Source organism: Anomaloglossus baeobatrachus, chromosome 4 (genome assembly GCF_048569485.1).
Source record: "Anomaloglossus baeobatrachus isolate aAnoBae1 chromosome 4, aAnoBae1.hap1, whole genome shotgun sequence".
Lineage (NCBI taxonomy): Eukaryota > Metazoa > Chordata > Amphibia > Anura > Aromobatidae > Anomaloglossus > Anomaloglossus baeobatrachus.
The window spans coordinates 677,992,849-678,015,977 of NC_134356.1; the positions used below are offsets into that span (position 1 = coordinate 677,992,849).

At 48.4% G+C, this 23,129-nt stretch overlaps 3 non-coding genes across 3 annotated transcripts; all 3 read right to left on the minus strand.

Annotated features, from left to right (window-relative positions):
- Nucleotides 1–12,316: 12,316 nt before the first annotated feature.
- Nucleotides 12,317–12,390, minus strand: TRNAI-AAU (transfer RNA isoleucine (anticodon AAU)). The gene has a single exon. It is a non-coding gene; the product is annotated as a tRNA-Ile (tRNA).
- Nucleotides 12,391–17,538: 5,148 nt separating this feature from the next.
- Nucleotides 17,539–17,673, minus strand: LOC142304871 (U8 small nucleolar RNA). Its single transcript, XR_012753515.1, has one exon. It is a non-coding gene; the product is annotated as a U8 small nucleolar RNA (small nucleolar RNA).
- A 4,140-nt stretch (nt 17,674–21,813) lies between these two features.
- TRNAT-AGU (transfer RNA threonine (anticodon AGU)) lies at nt 21,814–21,887 on the minus strand. Its single transcript has one exon. It is a non-coding gene; the product is annotated as a tRNA-Thr (tRNA).
- Between the last annotated feature and the right edge of the window lie 1,242 nt (nt 21,888–23,129).

Here is a 23,129-nt window from a genome sequence, read left to right on the forward strand (position 1 = left end):
GTGTGGCCCAATTTTTTGAAAAAAAAGGGAGACTCCGCTTGGAGTAACCCTTGCTGTGTTTTTTAAAAGGAGCCAAGATGAACAGATCTGGGATCAGCAAAGACTTTGCTACCTACCCCGGGGTCATCCTGGGAATGGTTAAGTATGGCGTATTTTTGATTGTGCTTGATGCAAATCTACCTCTGAAGTGTACAACTAGGGCACAAGTGCTGCCACTGAAGGGGTGAGTGTCTGTGTGGCCCAATTTTTTTAAAAAAAGGGAGACTCCACTTGGAGTAACCCTTGCTTGCTGTGTTTTTTAAAAGGAGCCAAGATGAACAGAGCTGGGATCAGGAAAGACTTTGCTACCTACCCCGGTGTCATCCTGGGGACGGTTAAGTATGGCGTATTTTTGAATGTGCTTGATGCAAATCTAGCTGTGAAGTGTACAACTGGGGCACAAGTGCTGCCACTGAAGGGGTGAGTGTCTGTGTGGCCCAATTTTTTGAAAAAAAGGGAGACTCCGCTTGGAGTAACCCTTGCTTGCTGTGTTTTTTAAAAGGAGCCAAGATGAACAAGTCATGGTTCAGCAAAGACTTTGCTACCTACCCCGGGGTCATCCTGGGAACGGTTAAGTATGGCGTATTTTTGAATGTGCTTGATGCAAATCTAGCTGTGAAGTGTACAACTGGGGCACAAGTGCTGCCACTGAAGGGGTGAGTGTCTGTGTGGCCCAATTTTTTGAAAAAAAGGGAGACTCCGCTTGGAGTAACCCTTGCTTGCTGTGTTTTTTAAAAGGAGCCAAGATGAACAAGTCATGGTTCAGCAAAGACTTTGCTACCTACCCCGGTGTCCTCCTGGGGACGGTTAAGGATGGCGTATTTTTGAATGTGCATGATGCAAATCTAGCTGTGAAGTGTACAACTGGGGCACAAGTGCTGCCACTGAAGGGGTGGGTGTGTGTGTGGCCCAATTTTTGGAAAAAAGGGAGCACTCCGCTTGGAGTCACCTTGCGGTGTTTTACATGATTTTAGAAGGGTGTGCCATGCCTATATCTGTGTCTCCTCCTCTTTTTCCTTGTCCAGTTGTTTTGTTTTCGCATGAGTATACAGTTCCTACAAGTAGTATTCAACCCCCTGCAGATTTAGCAGGTTTACACATTCGGAATTAACTTGGCATTGTGATATTTGGACTGTAGATCAGCCTGGAAGTGTGAAATGCAGCAAAAAAGAATGTTATTTCTTTTTTTTTTTTTTTTTTAAATTGAGAAAAGTTTATTCAGAGGGTCATTTATTATTCAACCCCTCAAACCACCAGAATTCTGTTTGGTTCCCCTAAAGTATTAAGAAGTATTTCAGGCACAAAGAACAATGAGCTTCACATGTTTGGATTAATTATCTCTTTTTCCAGCCTTTTCTGACTAATTAAGACCCTCCCCAAACTTGTGAACAGCACTCATACATGGTCAACATGGGAAAGACAAAGGAGCATTCCAAGGCCATCAGAGACAAGATCGTGGAGGGTCACAAGGCTGGCAAGGGGTTCAAAACCCTTTCCAAGGAGTTGAGCCTACCTGTCTCCACTGTTGGGAGCATCATCCGGAAGTGGAAGGCTTATGGAACTACTGTTAGCCCTCCACGGCCTGGACAGCCTTTGAAAGTTTCCACCCGTGCCGAGGCCAGGCTTGTCCAAAGAGTCAAGGCTAACCCAAGGACAACAAGGAAGGAGCTCCGGGAAGATCTCATGGCAGTGGGGACATTGGTTTCAGTCAATACCATAAGTAACGTACTCCACCGCAATGGTCTCCGTTCCAGACGAGCCCGTAAGGTACCTTTACTTTCAAAGCGTCATGTCAAGGCTCGTCTACAGTTTGCTCATGATCACTTGGAGGACTCTGAGACAGACTGGTTCAAGGTTCTCTGGTCTGATGAGACCAAGATCGAGATCTTTGGTGCCAACCACACACGTGACGTTTGGAGACTGGATGGCACTGCATACGACCCCAAGAATACCATCCCTACAGTCAAGCATGGTGGTGGCAGCATCATGCTGTGGAGCTGTTTATCAGCCAAGGGGCCTGGCCATCTGGTCCGCATCCATGGGAAGATGGATAGCACGACCTACCTGGAGATTTTGGCCAAGAACCTCCGCTCCTCCATCAAGGATCTTAAGATGGGTCGTCATTTCATCTTCCAACAAGACAACAACCCAAAGCACACAGCCAAGAAAACCAAGGCCTGGTTCAAGAGGGAAAAAATCAAGGTGTTGCAGTGGCCTAGTCAGTCTCCTGACCTTAACCCAATTGAAAACTTGTGGAAGGAGCTCAAGATTAAAGTCCACATGAGACACCCAAAGAACCTAGATAACTTGGAGAAGATCTGCATGGAGGAGTGGGCCAAGATAACTCCCGAGACCTGTGCCGGCCTGATCAGGTCTTATAAAAGACGATTATTAGCTGTAATTGCAAACAAGGGTTATTCCACAAAATATTAAACCTAGGGGTTGAATAATAATTGACCCACACTTTTATGTTGAAAATGTATTAAAATTTAACTGAGCAACATAACTTGTTGGTTTGTAAGATTTATGCATCTGTTAATAAATCCTGCTCTTGTTTGAAGTTTGCAGGCTCTAACTTATTTGCATCTTATCAAACCTGCTAAATCTGCAGGGGGTTGAATACTACTTGTAGGCACTGTATGTCCTTGTCACTTTCCCATGTGTTTGTGTTGTGTTGTGAGTTGTTTGTCACCTTTTGGACACCTTTGAGGGTGTTTTCTAGGTGTTTTTATGTGTTTGTGATTGCTTGCCATTGTTTCCTATGCGGTTAGAGTGGTTCGTCGAACGTTCGCCGAACCGAACTCGAACGAGACCTCCGTTCGACGAACCGAACTCGAGCCGAACCACGGCCGGTTCGCTCATGTCTAGTGTGTATATGAGTGTGTGTGTCATCTGATGTGTGTGTCGGCCAGAAGCAGGGGAGAACTGCTGTAGAGTATACCAACTGGGAGTGCTCGTCGAAGATCGCAGGAAGACCTGGGAGTAACGCAGACGTCCGAGATCTGGTAAGTATGATTCTCCTGGGAAGGGGGGGTCTGCTTTGTTGGAGGGGGGTAAACTTACTCCCAACTTGTGTTTCCCCCAGAATTAGCCCTACCCCCGAAAGCTCTAGCGCATTTTTCGGGGCAAAAAATAATAGTGTCAAATTTTGGGGAAACACAGGTACCGCCTTTCTTTTTCCACCGATACCATTAAAAAAAATATAAAGTGAATATGATAATGAAAGAAAAATTACATCTTAGGTATCATGAAAAGAAAGAGGTAAAAATTACTTGAACAACTGAAAGAAGAAACTGGGTCCTAAAACCACAAGTATGAAATAGCTTGAAAATGTGACTAGCCATGAACTAGCAGGGGGAAAAAATGTCCTGGGCCTGAATTGGTTAATCATCACCTTAAAGCAGGGGTGGGGAACTTTTTTACTGCCGCGGGCCATTTGAAAATTTCTACCAACCTTCGGGGGCCGCACAAAATTATCAATGTGAAAATTTCCCGGCTACATTTGGTCAAGGATTTAATTAACTCACCCCTACTGTGGTGGCCATAGCTGCTTCTCTTTAGTGCGGCGGTTAATTTTCAGTGACACTAATCATGTTGCTTCTCACAACTGCTTTTCCAGGATTGTCTCGGTCTGGAGCGCAGTCAACTCTTTGTGATAATAAGATTGGTAAATCATATACATCACATAACAGACTGGGACTGCTGTACATACATCACAGGAGGGGCTGGGGACAAATACATCACATAGGAGACGCTGGGACTGCTGTATATACATCACATAAGGAGACGCTGGGACTGCTGTATATACATTACAGGAGATGCTCCAGCCCCTTCTTTGATTTGTATGACCCAGCCCCTCCTGTGATGTATATGCCCCAGCCTCGCCTCTGATGTGTTTGCCCACAGCATCTCCAATGTGATGTATCCGCCCCATCCCCTCCTGTCATGTATATGGTCCCAGCATCTCCAACATGATGTGTATGCCCCAGCCTCTCCAGTGAAGTGTATGCCTCAGCCCCTCCAGTGATGTATATGCCCCAGCCCTTCATGTGATGTATATGCCCCAGCCCCTAATGTGATGTATATGCTCCAGCCCTGCCTGTGATATATACATCACAGGAGACACTGGGGGTATATACATCACAGGAGCCACTGGGGCATATACATCACAGGAGGGGCTGAGAGCATATACATCCCAAGAGAGGCTGAGAGCATGTACATCACTGGGAGGCATAGATATGGCTTTGGGGCACAGACAGCATTTGGGGGCACAGACAGCATTTGGGGGCACATACATCACTGGGGGACACAGACATCACTGGGGGAGCACAGACATCACTAGGGGGCACGGACAGCACTAGGGAGCACGGACAGCACTAGGGAGCACGGACAGCACTAGGGAGCATGGACAGCACTAGGGGGCATGGACAGCACTAGGGGGCACTGGGGGAAACACTTGTGGAGCACAGATAGCATGGGAACGCATAGACATGGGGGGCACAGCATTGGGGGTGGTACACAGCAATGGGGGAGTCACACAGCCCTAGGGTAGGGGGGCACACAGTCCAAGGGGAAGGGAGCACACAGCACTAAAGGGGAGGCAAATTGCCCTGGTGGGGGAGGGGGGCACACAACCCTGGTGGGTGGCACAGGGGGAGTGGGCATACAGCTCTTGGGAAGTGGGCACATAGCACAGTGGGAGTGTGCACAGGGGGAGCGGGCACACAGCAGTGGGAGCGCACGGAGAGGGAGCGTGCATGAAACAAAGTGGGAGCGTACACAGGGGAACAGGCACACAGCACAGTAGGAGCTCGCACAGTGGGAGCAGGAACACAGCACAGCCGGAGCGGGCACAGGGGGAGCGGGCACATAGCACAGTGGGAGCGCGCACAAGGGAAGCGGGCACACAGCACAGCCGGAGCAGGCACAGGGGGAGCGGGCAAACAGCACAGTAGGAGCGCTCACAGGGAAAGCAGGCACACAGCACAGCCGGCGTGGGCACACAGCACAGCTGGAGTAGGCACAGGGGGAACGGGCACACAGCACAGCCGGAGCGGGCACAGTGGGAGTGAGCACAAAGCACATCCAGAGTGGGCACAGGGGGAGCGGGAACACAGCACAGTGGGAGTACGCACAGGGAAAGCGGGCACACAGTACAGCCGGAGCGGGCACAGGGGGAGCGAGCACACAGAACAATGGGAGCGTGGACAAGGGAAGCAGGCACACAGCACAGCCGGAGCAAGCACAGGGGAAGCGGGTACACAGCACAGCCAGAGCAGGCACAGGGAGAGCGGGAACACAGCACAGTGGGAGTATGCACAGGGGAAGCGGGCACACAGCACAGTGGGAGCACGCACAAGAGAAGCGGGCACACTGCACAGCCAGAGCAGGCACAGGGAAAGCGGGCACACAGCACAGTGGGAGCATGCACAAGAGAAGCGGGCACACTGCACAGCCAGAGCAGGCACAGGGGGAGCGGGCACACAGCACAGTGGGAGCGCGCACAGGGGAAGCGGGCACACAACACAGCCAGAGCGCGCACAGGGGAAGTGGGAACAAAGCACAGCCGGAGCGGGCACACAGCGCTAGAAGCCGTGAAACTGCTGCTGGTCTTTCGCACACAAGCACTGACCAGCATTCAGTAGTGAACACTAAATGCGCGTCCTCGCAGCGCATATGGGGATTTAAAGGGCAAAACTCTGCTGCCGGCAGATTCCCGGGGGCCGCAGAAAAGGTCACATCCCCTGATGTGATATATATGGGGGGTTCCCCACCCCTGCCTTAAAGGGAATCTGTCAGCAGATTTTTCCTACTTCATCTGAGAGCAGCATGATGTAGGCAAAGAGATCCTGAATCTTACAATGTATCCCTTAGATCACTGGGGGCAACTATTCTGACACAATCAGAATTTTTAGATTTGGCAACAGAGCAAAGCTGAGAAATCAATCCTGCCCACATCAGGATCTCTATAGAGATTTTACATTGACAGTGAGTGTGGTGTCAATCACAAGAGGGGGCATGCCGAACTGTTGTGCGCATTACTTTGTAGTCTGAGCAATAAGTGTCCTGCTGCTTAAACAAACATAGCAGATAAACAACAGATCAGACTTTGACAAGACAGGCAGCCCTGAATTTGTAGCATGCTGTCTTCAGATTTTCAGAGTACACACAAAAACCTACTGACAGATTCCCTTTAACCCCTTCACGACCATGGACGGAAAGATCCGTCATGGTGCCCTGGGCCTTAGAGACCAAGGACGGATCTTTCCGTCATGGCGGAATCGCGGCACCGGAGTCTCCGGTGACTGCGATCGGTTAACACAAACCGCAGATTCGGGGAGGAGGGGACCTGTACCTGACCTCAGGAGGGGTGGTGCCTCCTCCCCGGACCTACGGAGGCTGTGATTGGCTGACGAACGCTGCTCAACCAATCACAGCCACTGTAATGTTCCAGCCATTTAAAGTGACTGAAACATTGAAATCCAGCCATGGTCAGTGCAGCGGTAGCACTGGCCATTGGCTGGAGCTGGGTGACCTCACTGGATCACCCTCCCCCAGCTCCAGTAGCTCTGATTGGAGAGATCGGCCTTGTGACCGATCTCTCCAATCACAGTGGACCTGTTGCCGGTGACCGCCCCCATCAGCTTCACTTGTCGGTCCCTGCAGCACGCCAGCACAGTGAGTGTATACAATGCAATGGCAGGGCGACAAGCTCCGGTCCCATACTGTTATGTGACCGGATCATGGGACCCGGAAGTTGCCGTGCTGCCATTGCACTGTATGAAACCGGCGAAAAACCTCCCGATCTGCCACCGCCGCCGCCCTCCATCTGCCACAGTGCCACCGCTCCCCCCGATCTGCTGCCGGCCCCTCCCTCTCGTCATCGGTGCCCGCCCCCTCTCCTCTGTTATGTGCTGCGCGCTCCCTCTCCTCCATTATGTGCTGCCCGGCGCCTCCCCCTCCTGATTGGTGCCCGTCCCCTCTCCTCCGTTATGTGCTGTGCGCTCCCTCTCCTCCGTTATGTGCAGCCCGGCCCCTTACCCTCGTGATTGGCTGCCCGCCCCCTCTCCTCCGTGATGTGCTGCGCGCTCCCTCTCCTCCGTTATGTGCAGCCCGGCCCCTTCCCCTCGTGATTGGCTGCCCGCCCCCTCTCCTCCGTGATGTGCTGCACGCTCCTCCCCACCTCTCACCCCCGTGATCGGCTACCCGCCCCCTCCCCTGTCACCCCCGTGATCTGTGCTCCCTCCCCTGTCACCCCTGTGATGTGTGCTCCCTCCCCTGTCACCCCCGTGATGTGTGCTCCCTCCCCTGTCACCCCCGTGATGTGTGCTCCCTTCCCTGTCACTCCCGTGATCTGTGCTCCCTCCCCTGTTACCCCTGTGATCTGTGCTCCCTCCCCTGTCACCCCCGTGATGTGTGCTCCCTCCCCTGTCACCCCCGTGATGTGTGGTCCCTCCCCTGTCACCCCCGTGATGTGTGCTCCCTCCCCTGTCACCCACGTGATGTGCGCTCCCTCCCCTGTCACCCCCATGATGTGTGCTCCCTCCCCTGTCACCCCTGTGTTGTGCGCTTTCTCCCCTGTCACCCCTGTGATGTGCGCTCCCTCCCCTGTCACCCCCGTGATGTGCGCTCCCTTCCCTGTCACCCCGTGATGTGCGCTCCCTCCCCTGTCACCCCCGTGATGTGCGCTCCCTCCCCTGTCACCCCCGTGATGTGCGCTCCCTCCCCTGTCACCCCCGTGATGTGCGCTCCCTCCCCTGTCACCCCCATGATGTGTGCTCCCTCCCCTGTCACCCCCGTGATCTGTGCTCCCTCACCTGTCACCCCCGTGATCTTTGCTCCCTCACCTGTCACCCCCATGATCTGTGCTCCCTCACCTGTCACCCCCGTGATCTGTGCTCCCTCACCTGTCACTCCCGTTATCTGCTGTCCGCTCTCCCTCCACCTCTCACCCCCGTGATCTGTGCTCTGCTCACCTGTCTCCCCCGTGATCTGCGCTGCGCTCCCTTTCCCACCTCTCACCCTCCCTGATCTGCTGCCTCCTTCATCTCCTGTGATCCTGCTGGCTAGATCCATCCTGTAGGGTAACTATCCCCAATATCACCTCCCACTCCCCTTCTCTCCCATCCCCCTCCATCCCCCCATCCTCTGCCGCTCCTGCATCCACTGCGCCCTCTCCCATCTGCCCCCACCCTATCCCAGCCGCCGCCGTCTCACATTCACAGATGCTCCCTTTATATGCCGCTGCCCCCCATCTGCCGCCCCCCCCATCTGCCGCAGTTCTGATCCATCCTGTAAGTATTGTTCGTGGCTCTTTTCTAACTATCCCCAATCGCATCTTCCACTCCCTCTCCCCCCCCCCTCCACCCCCACCTGCTTGCCGCCAAGTGCTGATCAGCTATGTGATTGGCTGATCAGGTACATAATTGTTGCTCTAGTTTTTGCTTTTTTTTGTGCACCCCAAATAAAAAAAAACTTGAACAATTAGGTACCTGATCAGCAATCGTCCTGCAGTCGTACTCTACTTTGGACAGGACTTCTTTTTTCCATCCCACCTAGTCCCCCCCTTTTTAGCAGAACATTTGTCCGTGCGCCCTATTTTTTTTTTTCTATGTCATGGGGGTCTAGTTTCCAAAATGGGGTCACATGTGGGGGAGCTCCACTGTTTTGGCACCTCAGGGAGTCTCCAAACAAAACATGGAATACGCTAATTATCCCAGACAATTTTGCGTTTGAAACGTCAAATGACGCTCCTTGCATTCTGAGCCCTGCTGTGCGCCGAAACATTTGATTTCCACCACATATGAGGTGTCTGTGTACTCAGGAGAAATTGCACAATACATTTTATGGTGCAATTTTCCCTGATACCCTTGTGGAAAAAAAAAAGCTACCTGGTTGAAGTAACAATTTTGTGGTAAAAAAAATTTTTTTTATTTTCACGGCTCAACTCTATTAACTTTTGTGAAGCCCCCAGAGGTTTAAAGTGCTCAATAAACATCTAGATAAATTCCATGAGGTGTCTAGTTTCCAAAATGGGGTCACATGTGGGGGAGCTCCACTGTTTCGGCACCTCAGGGGCTCTCCAAACGCAACATGGTGCGGCTAACGATTCTAGCTAATTTTCTGTTCAAAAAGTCAAATGACGCTCCTTCCCTTCCGAGTCCTGCCGTGCGCCCAAACAGTGGTTTTTCGCCACATATAAGCTATCTGCGTGCTCAGAAGAAATTGCCCAACAAATTTTGGGGGTTCATTTAATCCTGCTACCCTTGTGAATATGCAGTATTTGAGGCTAAATTAACATTTTTGTTGCAAAAAGTAAAATGTTCATTTTTTCCTTCCACATTGCTTTAGTTACTGTGAAGCACCTGAAGGGTTCAACCTTCTTGAATGTGGTTTTGAGTAGCCTGAGAGGTGCCGTTCTTGGAATGGTGTCACTTTTGGGTGTTTTGTGTCATGCAGACCTTTCAAAATCGCTTCAAATGTGATGTGGTCCCTAAAAAAAGTGGCTTTGTAAATTTTGTTGTAAAAATGAGAAATTGCTCATAAACTTTGAACCCCTATGGCTACATGTGCACGCTGCTTTTTTTGCTGCTTTTTTGGCTGCAGTTTTGTCAGCAGAACTTTCTGACATTTGACTTCCAGCAAAGTCTATGAGAAGTCAGATTTGTCATGCGCACATTGCAGTTTATTTGTCAGCATTTTTTTTGTCAAAAGTTCGTGACAAAAAAAATGCAGCATGTTCATTCTTCCTGTGTTTTTGTCAACATTTGTCACCCATTGAAATCAATGAGGGCATCAAAAACACAGGAAAAATGCATGCTAATCAAAAGTGGTGCATTTTACCTGCCTTTTACCTGCGTTTTTGGTACCAAAAAAGTAGGTGATTTGTCAGGAAGTGAGGTAACAGGCAAGTGGTCACGTCCCATCCTCCACGTGTTCCCCGAAGTACCGGTGTCCCCAGGGGAGATTATGTGAAGGACGGGATTATCAGCGTCAGCGGCAGCGAGAGGGAAAAATCAATCTTTTCAGCTGCCAATGTCCATCCCCCTCTCGCCGCCGCCGCCGCCGCTGATAGTCCCGTCCTCCACATCATCTCCCCTGTGTGTGCACGCTGGGGACAGCGGTACTTTGGGGAACACGTGGAGGATGGGACTATCAGCGGCGGCAGCGAGAGGGGGATGGACATTGGCAGCTGAAAACATTGATTTTTCCCTCTCGCTGCCGCCGCTGCTGATAGTCCCGTCCTTCACGTGTTCCCCAAAGTACCGCTGTCCCCAGCGTGTACACACAGGGGAGATGATGTGGAGGACGGGACTATCAGCGGCGGCGGCAGCGAGAGGGAAAAATCAATGTTTTCAGCTGCCAATGTCCATCCCCCTCTCGCTGCCGCCGCTGATAGTCCCGTCCTCCACGTGTTCCCCGAAGTACTGCTGTCCCCAGCATGCATGCACAGGGGAGATGATGGACCCCTCTCGCTGCCACCGCCGCCGCTGATAGTCCCGTCCTCCACGCTCCTGTCAGCTTCACGCAGTAGCGCGATCAGCTGAGCTGTCACTGAGGTTACTCGCGGCCACCGTTGGATTCAGCGGTGGCCGCGGGTAACCTCAGTGACAGCTCAGCTGATCGCGCAGCTCTCTTCAGTTGCTGCGTGGAGCTGACCGGAGCGGCGGTGTCTGCTGCTTCTCCGGTCACCTTCATGCAGCAGAGCTGGAAGCGACGCTGGACCATCCTGGATTACGCCGGACATAGAGGGCTTTTTGGGGCTTATTAAATGGGAGAACAAGGGAATTTGTTAGTGTTTTTTATTTCTAATAAAGGATTTTTTCAGGTGGGTGTTTATTTACTGTAATTTACAGATTAATCATGGAAGGTATCTCGGGGAGACGCCTGACATGATTAATCTAGGACTTATTGGCAGCTATGGGCTGCCAATAACTCCTTATTACCCCGATTTGCCAACGCACCAGGGCAAATCAGGAAGAGCCGGGTACTGTCCCAGAACAGCCGCATCTAATGGATGCGGCAATTCTGGGCGGCTGCTGACTGATATTGTTAGGCTGGGGGGCTCCCCATAACGTGGAGCTCCCCATCCTGAGAATACCAGCCTTCAGCCGTTTGGCTTTATCTGGCTGGTATTAAAATTGGGGGGGGACCGCACGCCAGTTTTTTTTAATTATTTATTTCTAAATTTTTTTTTCAATTCAACAAGCTTTATGGGCTTGTTTGAACTGAAAAATACATGAAACAATTGTTGACAAAACTGCAGCCAAAAACGCACCAAAAAAGCAGCAAAAACGCACCAAAAAAGCACATACATTTTTTGTGACATTTCCAGGCTCTCTCTGACAAGGTGCAGTTTTGGCTGCAGTTTGTGAACACGAAAAAGAAGCAGCGTGCGCATGTAGCCTATAACTTCCTTAATTTTTTTTTTTTTTTCCAAAATTGTTCTGATATAAAGTAGACATGTGGGAAATGTTATTTATTAATTATTTTGTGTCATATGTCTCGTTGGTTTTAGAGCATAAAAATTAAAAGTTTGAAAATTACAAAATTTTCAAAATTTTCGCGAAATTTCCATTTTTTTTCACAAAGAAACGCAAAAAATATCGGCCTAAGTTTACCACTAACATGAAGCCCAATATGACACGAGAAAACAATCTCAGAATCACCGGGATCCGTTGAAGCGTTCAAGAGTTATAACCTCATAAAGTGACACTGGTCAAAATTGCAAAAAATGTCCTGGTCTTTAGGGTCAAAATAGGCTTGGGGCTGAAGGGGTTAAAAGGGTGTATATCAGTGGTTGTCAAAGGGATTGTCAGGCTATTCACAGTAGTCTGCAGTCACTCTATGTGACTGCAGATTTGCGACACCTCATATCACGCACAATACGCACTGTGAGAATTCTCTGGTGCTGGTGGCAAGACCAAGTGGTCATGAGATTATGCAATATACATACTCCTGACCAGATTACTACTAGATGCTTGCGGACTCGCTCATTTCTCTTGCATTGTGGTGGCGAGTACTTATATTGCATTCTTGAGTTCAAATGATCATGTGTTCTCGCTGTTGGCACTGGAGAATCCTCACAGTGCACACCATGCACAATGTGAAGATTCACAAGTCTGTAGAGAGATAGTGTGACTTCAGACTTTTGTGAAAAGCCTGGACAATTTCTTTATTGATTTAAAAATGCATGTGTAGTATTAAATAAGTTAAAATGGAAAATGACTGATTAATGATAATAATAAAAATAAATTAGGAATGAAAAAAGCTTGTCTGGCCCGTACGGGGATCGAACCAGCAACCTTGGCGTTATTAGCACCACGCTCTAACCAACTGAGCTAACCGGCCAACTGAAGATTTCCTCAAAAATTATGAAACATGAGGTAAAAAGGTGAGAGAACATCCACATAATACATTAACACTGGCTTCCAAAGAAAAACAATTAAAGGGGAGGTGCAAAAAAAAAAAAAAAGTGTGAAAACACCCACATAGAGCAAAAGCGCTGAAAAAATTGACATGCTGCATTTTTCAAAGCTGGAGTCTAAAGGGGAAACTTTTCTCCTTGCTGAGATTGACACACCAATCTGGTGTGCCAGTGAGGAGACGTATAGCTGCAATGCTCCTCTGGGAAATATGCAAATTGTCTCTTTAGGGAGGAAATAGATTAACTGCTCTAGTGTCACATTTTAGAAGTAGCAATCTTAAAAGTCAAAAGTGGCCCTTTAATGAGTCTTGTCATATGACTTAGGATTCATGCCAGATCAGAAACCCAATTTTCAAACACGGTGTTTTGGGGTGATTGCTCCTCGGCAGTACAAAGTGTGGGTATCTGGCTTGTGAGAAGCTATGTGGGGACCACGGGGAAGACTATTCTCCTTATGGAGATCTGACAAACCAGTCTGGCTGTCAATAGGGGACTTATAGCTGCAATGTCCCTCTGGGAATTATTCAAATTGTCCCTCCAGTGAGGAAGGAGACAAACTCTAGCGCCACCTATTGGAAGTAGCAATCCTAAAAGTCAAATGTGGCTTTTTAAACATAAGACTTATGATTTATTTACCAGATCAGAATTCCAATTTGCAGCACGGTGTTTCAGGGTGATTGCCCCTCATCAGTGCAAAGTGTGGGTATCTGATCTGGCTTATGAGAAGCTATGTGGGGACCATGGCGAAGACTATTCTCTTTATGGAGACCTGACAAAACAGTCTGGCTGTCAGTAAGGGGACTTATACTTTTATGTTATGCAGCCCAGCCTGGGATCTTATATACAGCATTCAGGAATACAGTAGATAAGAGCTCAGTGGTGGCGGACACAGCTTATAGTCACCAAATCTGGTGACACTCCCACTTCTCCATACACTCTCCCCCAATGCTCCCACTTATCCATACTGTTCCCCCTATGCACCCACTTATCCATTCTGCCCCCTATACTCCCACTTCTCCATACAATCCCCCCCTATGCTCCTACTTATCCATACCTCCCCCTACACTCCCACTACTCCATACAATCCCCCCTATGCTCCCACTTATCCATGCTGTTCACCCAATGCTCCCAATTATCTATACAATCCTCCCAATGTTCCCACTTATCCCTACTGCCCCCTATGCTCCCACTTATCCATGCTGCTCCCTATGCTCCTACTTATTCATACTGCCCCCTTGTGCTCCCACTTATCCATGCTGTCCCCTCTAAGCTTACACTTATCTATGCTGTCTCCCCTAAGCTCACACTTATCCATACTGTCCCCCCTATGCTCCCACTTATCCATACTAACTCCCTAAGATACCACTTATCCATACTCCTCCAATGCTCCCACTTATTCAAACTGTCCCATGTTTCCATTTATCCACACTGTCCCCCCCTATGCTCCCACTTATCCATGCTGTCCCCCCTAAGCTCCCACTTATCTATAATGCCCCCCTGTGCTGCTACTTATCTATACTGCCGTCCATGGTCCCATAAATACTGTGCCCTCAAGTTCTTACCTCTCTATACAGTTTCCCCCTTCTTCATATTGTTCCTTCACTTTTAAATACTGTGCGCCCCATTGTGTGCACTCACAGTCTCTGCAGCCTGCTGCCCACTGATTGCAGCCTCCGCGGCACAACAGTAAGCAGTGTTGGCAGTTCCAGGAACATAGCAATACCTTGGCGAGACCCTGTGCTTGATATAGAGGGGGCCCGCTGACGGTAACCGCGGTTGTTAGAAAGGGCCCAAAGGCCATCAATTGTCAATGCTATGCATCGAGCACTGACGTCACCATGCAGCGCATAGCAGTGACATTTAATGGCCGTCGGCCTATCAGAGGCCGCTCGCTAATATGCACGACCTTTGATAGACCAGAGGCCATTAAACGTCACTGCTATGCGCTGCATAGTGACGTCAGTGCTCCGCGCATAACACTGACAATTGATGGGCCATGGGCCCGTTCTAACAACCGCGGTTACCGGCGGCGGGGCCCCTCTATATGAAGCACAGGGGGCTCGCCAGGTAATGGGCATCCCTCCCCTCTGGGCCCTTGTGTGGCTGCACCGGCTATATGTCCACCACTGGTGGCACTAGAGTTTGTCTCCTTCCTCCCTAAAGAGACAATTTGCTTCTTTCAAACATGCAGGAAAAAACAAGCGGGCTGCCATTTCAGTAAGGAAAAAAATGCAAATTTTTGTGTGTGTGCATGAGATGTCAGGAATCTATGAGGCTTTGGTGGTACTGTAAAAACAGCGTTTTATTAGGCTACTTTCACATATCCGGTTTGAGCACTGCGGCTCAATCCGACTGTGAAACCTATGCAACGGATGCGGCGAAAACACCGCATCCTTTGCATAAGTTTTTACATGCGGCCGGTCCGTTTTTTCCGGTTGCGGCAGGCTACTGAGCATGCGCAGTGGAAGAAACCGCATGCGGCGGCCGGATGCGTTTTTTTCCGCATCGCGCCGCATCCGGCGTCCATAGGCATGCATTGAAAATGCGCCGCAGCGGCCGGATGCGGCGCGATGCAGTTTTTTTTTCCGGAGCAAAAAACGTTGCAGGCAACGTTCCATCCGGCCGCGGCATCGGCTAAATCTGCCGCATGCGGCAAAAACCGGACCGAACGCAAGCCCATGCGGCACAATACGGCACTAATGTAAGTCTATGCAAAAAAAAACGCAACCGGCGGCAAAAAAATGGTTGCGGTTTTTCTGCAGAACGCCATATTGTGCCGCAGAGCAAAAACCGGATGTGTGAAAGTAGCCTTATCATGGATTCGTATAAAACCAAGATAAAAATAACATGCAAAAAAATGCTGCAAAAACGCTGAAAAAATGGTCTGTGTGAATATAGCCTACCATGGGCTACCACAGGAAAATCAATGAAATGTGAGGTAAAAAAAGTGAGAAAACGCTCACATGGAGCAATAACATGGGCTACCACAGAAATTAAATGAAATTTGAGGTAAAAAAGTGAGAAAATGCCCACGTGGAGCAATATCATGGACTACCACAGAAATTCGATGAAATGTGAGGTAAAGAAGAGAGAGAACCCCCCATGTGGAGCAATAACATGGGCTACCATAGAAAATCAATGAACTGTAAGGTAAAAAAGTGAGAAAATGCCCACGTGGAGTAATAACGTGGGCTACCACAGAAATTAAATGAAATGTGAGGTAAAAAAGTGAGAAAATGCCAACGTGGAGCAATATCATGGACTACCACAGAAATTTGATGAAATGTGAGGTAAAGAAAAGAGAGAAAATGCCCACGTGGAGCAATAACATGGGCTACCACAGAAATTCGATGAAATGTGAAGTAAAAAAAGGGAGAGAACGCTCACGTGGAGCAATAACAAGGGCTACCATAAAGTCAATGAACTGTAAGGTAAAGAAGTGAGAGAACGCCCATGTGGAGCAATAACATGGGCTACCACAGAAATTCGAGGAAATGTAAGGTAAAAAAGTGAGAGAACGCCCATGTGGGGCAATAACATGAGCTCCCACAGAAATTCAATGAACTGTAAGGTAAAAAGGTGAGAAAATGCCCACGTGGAGCAATAACATGGGCTACCACAGAAATTCGATGAAATATGAGGTAAAAAAAGTGAGAAAATGCCCACGTGGAGCAATAACATGGGCTACCACAGAAATTCGATGAAATGTGAGGTAAAAAAAGGGAGAGAACGCCCACGTGGGGAAATAACATGGGCTACCACAGAAATTCAATGAACTGTAAGGTAAAAAGGTGAGAAAATGCCCACGTGGAGCAATAACATGGGCTACCACAGAAATTCGATGAAATGTGAGGTAAAAAAAGTGAGAAAATGCCCACGTGGAGCAATAACATGGGCTACCACAGAAATTTGATGAAATGTGAGGTAAAAAAAGAGAGAATGCTCACATGAAGTAATAACGTGGGCTACCACAGAAAATTGATGAAATGTGAGGTAAAGAAGGGAGAGAACGCCCATGTGGAGCAATAACATGGGCTACCACAGAAAAATGATTAAATATGAGGTAAAAAAAAGTGAGAGAACAATCAGGTGGCGCAAAAACATGGATGACCACAAATATTCGATGAAATGTGAGGTAAAGAACTGAGAGAACGCCCACGTGGAGCAATAACATGGGCTCCTACAGAAATTAAATGAACTGTAATGTAAAAAAGTGAGAGAACGCCCACGTGGGGAAATAACATGGGCTACCACAGAAATTCGAGGAAATGTGAGGTAAAAAAGTTAGAAAACGCTCACGTGGGGCAATAACATGGGCTACCACAGAAATTCAATGCACTGTAAGGTAAAAAAGTGAGATAACGCCCACGTGGGGCAATAACATGGGCTCCCACAGAAATTCAATGAACTGTAAGGTAAAAAAAGTGAGAAAATGCCGACGTGGAGCAATATCATGGACTAAAACAGAAATTCGATGAAATGTGAGGTAAAAAAAAGTGAGAACGCCCACGTGGAGCAATAACATGGGCTACCACAGAAATTCGATGAAATGTGAGGTAAAAAAAGGGAGAGAACGCCCACGTGGGGAAATAACATGGGCTACCACAGAAATTCGAGGAAATGTGAGGTAAAAAAGTTAGAAAACGCTCACGTGGGGAAATAACATGGGTCACCACAGAAATTCGAGGAAATGTGAGGTAAATAAATGAGCGAACACTCACGTGGAGCAATAACATGGGCTACCACAGAAATTCGATGAAATGTGAGGTAAAAAAGTGAGAGAATGCCCATGTGGAGCAATAACATGGGCTACCACATATAATCTACGAAATGTGTGGTAAAAAAGTGAGTGAACGCTCACGTGGGGCAATAATATGGGCTACCACAGAAAAATCATGCAATGATAAGAGGAGAGAGCAATAACATGGCTACCATAGATAACCATGAAAAGTGAGAAATGCCCACAGCATAAATAACATGGCTGCCACAGTAATCCCATGATATGTAAGCAAATCAATCTGATCTTCTTGATCGATATCTGTCTTTCTACGATGTGATCGTCAGAGGATCGTCTCAGAATATCACGCACCCTGAGTTGTCAGTCAGGGCGGTGCGGGAGTTCGGAGTAATCACACACTCAGCCCCCTCCATTCATCATGTCTGTTTCTCCCGGAGGAGGAACAGGTAAGGATTAACCTCACTGACGATACCGCCACTCGGCATCAGGCAGCGGCCGCCCTTCCCGCGCTTTTCATTAACATTATGGAGCCGCTATAAATGTGTAGCCATCACTTATGAATTTACTGCTACGTGCCAGGTCCGGTCACGTGACTCCTACCTCATCCCTGCCTCGTCTCATAATGATATAATGTAAGATTTTGTCGTCGGTATCTTTATACCCATAATGCACCGGGACTTGTTATTTTGCATACAACCGTCTGCCGTCGTTAGCGTCATTACGTCACCTGGGTGCTAACGCATCGCTGCTGCCTCGGCCATTTTTAAAAAGGGCATGATCGCTGCGGTTGTTATCTGTGACGTGCGTTCCGCCATCTTATGTAAGGGCATTATTCTTTATTAGTGGATAGGTATCTAGGCAACGGATTTCACCTGTCTTTGAATGTATATTACAGATGTAAATGTGTATATAGAAATATATATTAAATAATATAGATGTGGTCTGTAAACTGTGGCTTCCAGGGCATGCTGGGAATTGTAGTGTAACAGCTCCCAATGACAGGATTAGTGATGACACAATATAAGCACCTTAGTAAAATGTCTTGTCGCCCTGTAGTCTGCGCCATTTTCTCAGAATGGTTGCCCTTAGCGATCGTCAGGTACAATGGCGCCACCTAGTTGCAAGTTTTGGCAGCCGACGACGTATAACACAGACACTTGCGCATAAGGGGTATTTTTTGAAACATGGATTCCTCCATAGCAACCAATCAGGTATCAGCTCTCATCTCTCAGACACCCCTTGTAGAATGAAAGCAGCACTCTGATTGGTTGTCACTCTGTAGCATCCCTTTTGGTCAGGCTCTTCCAGTGTGTCCCGCAGTCCCCACCTATGATGGGGGCCGCAGAGCAAAACGACCCTCGGGGTCTGGCCGAGGGCTGAGGTGTCGCAGCGGACAATATGTCAGATAACAGGAGAGAAGCAGGTTTAAATACCGCGCCAAAGGGGGGGCCACAGGCTCCCATATATATGTTGCAAACAAGCCACGTATTCACTATTTGCGTCATAGTGAATACGTGGCTTGTTTGTAACATATATATGGGAGCCTGTGGCCCCCCCTTTGCTATAGTATTCTCTGCCCACTGTCCTGAGGAAGAGGACGGACATGTCCTCGAAACGCGTAGACCTGTGAAAATAAAGGGAAGAATTTTATCACATCATCTGGACTCCTGTGGTTTGGCGCGGTATTTAAACCTGCTTCTCTCCTGTTATCTGACATATCTCCACGCTGCAGGACCGCTGCCTTCCACGCTACATACATGCTTGCTAAGGGACTGGCACAACCCTACCAGGTGAGTGCTCTCATTTGCATTTACCCCATTGTGTCATACCGGGTAAGACCCTATTGCGCCTTCTCTCTCCACAGCTCCTTTTGCAGCGGACAATATGGCAGCCTGCACTCTGCTGACAGAATCCCGATATATCTAAGGGAGTGATATTATTACATCTCTTGCAATATCTTTTGGGCAGATTTGCTGTAGTCGGTCGGAGGACTCACTTCGGGGCAAATAAAATTCAGTCCAAATAGAAAGTGCCTCGATTTTCATGATATGGTGGTTAGTGTAATCTGAAGTCACTCCAGGCCCCAAACAGAGGGGAAGGAAGGGGTTAAAATAGTAAAAAAAAAAATCTATAATCATCTCATCTGTATCGGGCCCTCACTGGACGCATTACACCACCTCCGCTCCCCGGTCGTTCTTCTGGCTCTGAGTGCCATGCAGCCACTTGGGGGTGACACATCATTGACGTCTTCTCTCTGGTCATTCTTTTGGATCTGAGGTCCATACAGCCACTTGGGGGCAAAGCATATTATTGACAAAACCTATCACTGGTCACTCTTCTGGCTGTGAGGTCCATGTAGTGACTTGGGGGTGACACATCATTGACGTCTTCTCTCCAGTCATTCTTCTGGCTCTGACGTCCATGTAGTCACTTGGGGGTGACACATCATTGACGTCTTCTCTTCGGTCATTCTTCTGGATCTCAGGTCCATACAGCCACCTGGGGGCAAAGCACATCATTGACGTCTTCTCTCTGGTCGCTCTTCTGGCTCTGAGGTCCATGCAGTCACTTTTGAGGGTGACACATCATTGACGTCTTCTCTCCGGTCATTCTTCTGGATCTGAGGTCCATGCAGTCACTTGCGGGAGACATACATAACTAACGTCTCCTCTGTCCAGTCATTCTTTTGGCTCTGAGGTCCATGCAGCCACTTGGGGGCAAAGCACATCATTGACATCTCCTCTCTCTGGTTGCTCTTCTGTCTCTGAGGTCCATGCAGCCACTTTGGGGGTGACACATCATTGACATTTTCTCCCCGGTCATTCTTCTGGATCTGAGGTCCATTCAGTCTTTTGCGGGACACACACATAATGTCTCCTCTGTCCGGTCATTCTTCTGGCTCTGACGTCCATACAGCCACTTGGGGGCAAAGCACATCATTGACATCTCCTCTCTCTGGTTGCTCTTCTGGCTCTGAGGTCCATGCAGTCACTTGGGGGTGACGCACATCATTGATGTATTCATTCACCAGTCATTCTTCTGGCTCTGAGGTCCATTCAGTCAGTTGAGAGTGATGCACATGATTGACGTCTCCTCTCCACGCCAGTCATTCTTCTGGTTCTGAGGTCCATGCAGTCACTTGGGGGCTACACAGATCATTGACGTCTCCTCTCTCCGGTTGTTCTTCTGATTCTGAGGTCCATGCAATCATTTGGGGGCGATGCACATCATTGATGTCTCTTTCTCTCTGGTCGTTCTTCTAGTGCTGAGGTCCATGCAGCCACTTGGGGGCACGCATGGTAATTGACGTCTCCTCTCTCTGGTTAATCTCCTGGCTTTGATGTCCATGCATGTCACTTGAGGGTGATGCACATCATTGACGTCTTTTCCGTCCAGTCATTCTTCTGGCTCTGAGATCCACGTAGTCATTTGGGGACAACACACATCATAAATTTGTACTCTCCCCAGTTGTACTTCTGGGTCTGAGGGCCATTTAGTCACTTGGGGGCAAAGCACACCATTGATGTCTCTTCTCTCCGGTCATTCTTCTGGCTCAGTGGTCCATACACTCACTTGGGGTGATGCACATCATTGATATCTACTCTCTCCAGTTGTACTTCTGGCTCTGTGGTCCATTCCCTGCAGTCACTTGGTGTCGACACACATCATTGACATCTACTCTCTCCGGTTGTTCTTCTGATGCTGAGGTCCATGCAGTGACTTGGGGTCGATGCACATCATTGACATCTACTCTCTCCGGTTGTTCTTCTGACGCTGAAGTCCATGCAGTGACTTGTGGTCAACGCACATCATTGACATCTACTCTGTCCGGTTGTTCTTCTGATGCTGAGGTCCATGCAGTGACTTGGGGTCGATGCACATCATTGACATCTACTCTCTCCGGTTGTTCTTCTGATGCTGAGGTCCATGCAGTGACTTGGGGTCGATGCACATCATTGACATCTACTCTCTCCGGTTGTTCTTCTGACGCTGAAGTCCATGCAGTGACTTGGGGTCAACGCACATCATTGACATCTACTCTCTCCGGTCGTTCTTCTGACGCTGCTGAGGTGCATGCAGTCACTTATGGGCGACATTCATTATTGACGTCTCCTTTCTCTGGTCATTCTCCTTGATTTGAGGTGCATGCAGTCAGTGGGTGAGACGTCTCGTCCCCACGGTCATTTTTATGGCACCGAGGTCTACGCAATCTGGATGTTCTTCTGATACCTAGGTTCACGTAGGCACTTGACGTCAATAATGTGAGACACTGCCCACATGAGCACAATGGGAAAAACAAAGACCATGCAGAGAATTGGGGAGTGGAATCAGGTGAGGTCAAGAATAGTGGGGTATAATGTATTTATTTTAACCCCTTCCCAATCTGCAAAGGAATCCAGCAATGGGGTGGTATAATTCTAATTTCTGGGTGTATTGTAAACCACTGAGCATCGGCTGATATCGGCCGGAATGTGCTGTAATAAGGTGCCAAATGCAGGAATGTAACACATTGCCAAAAACAAATCATTGTTCATGTTCCTCCTTTTTGGCAAGAGATCTCAGCACTTACATCATTCAATAGAAGAAAAAAAACGCACAAAAAAAAATTAGGCACTGCTGAGATTCGAACTCAGGATCTCCTGTTTACTAGACAGGCGCTTTAACCAACTAAGCCACAGCGCCAGCTGGTGCCACACTGCTGACTCCACCACCAAAGTAATGAGTGCAGCTCTGGAGTATAATGGATGGTGCTGACTCCTGCACCAAAATAATGAGTGCAGCTCTGGAGTATAATGCATGGTGCTGACTCCACCACCAAAGTAATGAGTGCAGCTCTGGAGTATAATGGATGGTGCTGACTCCTGTACCAAAGTAATGAGTGCAGCTCTGGAGTATAATGGATGGTGCTGACTCCTGTACCAAAATAATGAGTGCAGCTCTGGAGTATAATGGATGGTGCTGACTCCTGCACCAAAATAATGAGTGCAGCTCTGGAGTATAATGCATGGTGCTGACTCCACCACCAAAGTAATGAGTGCAGCTCTGGAGTATAATGGATGGTGCTGACTCCTGTACCAAAGTAATGAGTGCAGCTCTGGAGTATAATGGATGGTGCTGACTCCTGTACCAAAGTAATGAGTGCAGCTCTGGAGTATAATGGATGGTGCTGACTCCTGCACCAAAATAATGAGTGCAGCTCTGGAGTATAATGGATGGTGCTGACTCTTCCAAGAAAATAATGAGTGCAGCTCTGGAGTATAATGGATGGTGCTGACTCTTCCATCAAAATAATGAGTGCAGCTCTGAAGTATAATGGAAAATCAGAGCGGAAAATAATGTAATGTATTGTAATATATTATAATGCATTGTAATATATAGTAATGTATTTACACAGTGACTCCAGCAGCAGAATAGTGAGTGCAGCTCTGGAGTATAATACAGGAGGTAACTGAGGATCAGTAATGTAATGTATGTACACAGTGACTGCACCAGCAGAATAGTGAGTGCAGCTCTGGAGTATAATACAGGAGGTAACTCAGGATCAGTAATGTATGTACACAGTGACTGCACCAGCAGAATAGTGAGTGCAGCTCTGGAGTATAATACAGGAGGTAACTCAGGATCAGTAATGTATGTACACAGTGACTGCACCAGCAGAATAGTGAGTGCAGCTCTGGAGTAAACTACAGGAGGTAACTCAGGATCAGTAATGTAATGTATGTACACAGTGACTGCACCAGCAGAATAGTGAGTGCAGCTCTGGAGTATAATACAGGAGGTAACTCAGGATCAGTAATGTAATGTATGTACACAGTGACTGCACCAGCAGAATAGTGAGTGCAGCTCTGGAGTATAATACAGGAGGTAACTCAGGATCAGTAATGTATGTACACAGTGACTCCACCAGCAGAATAGTGAGTGCAG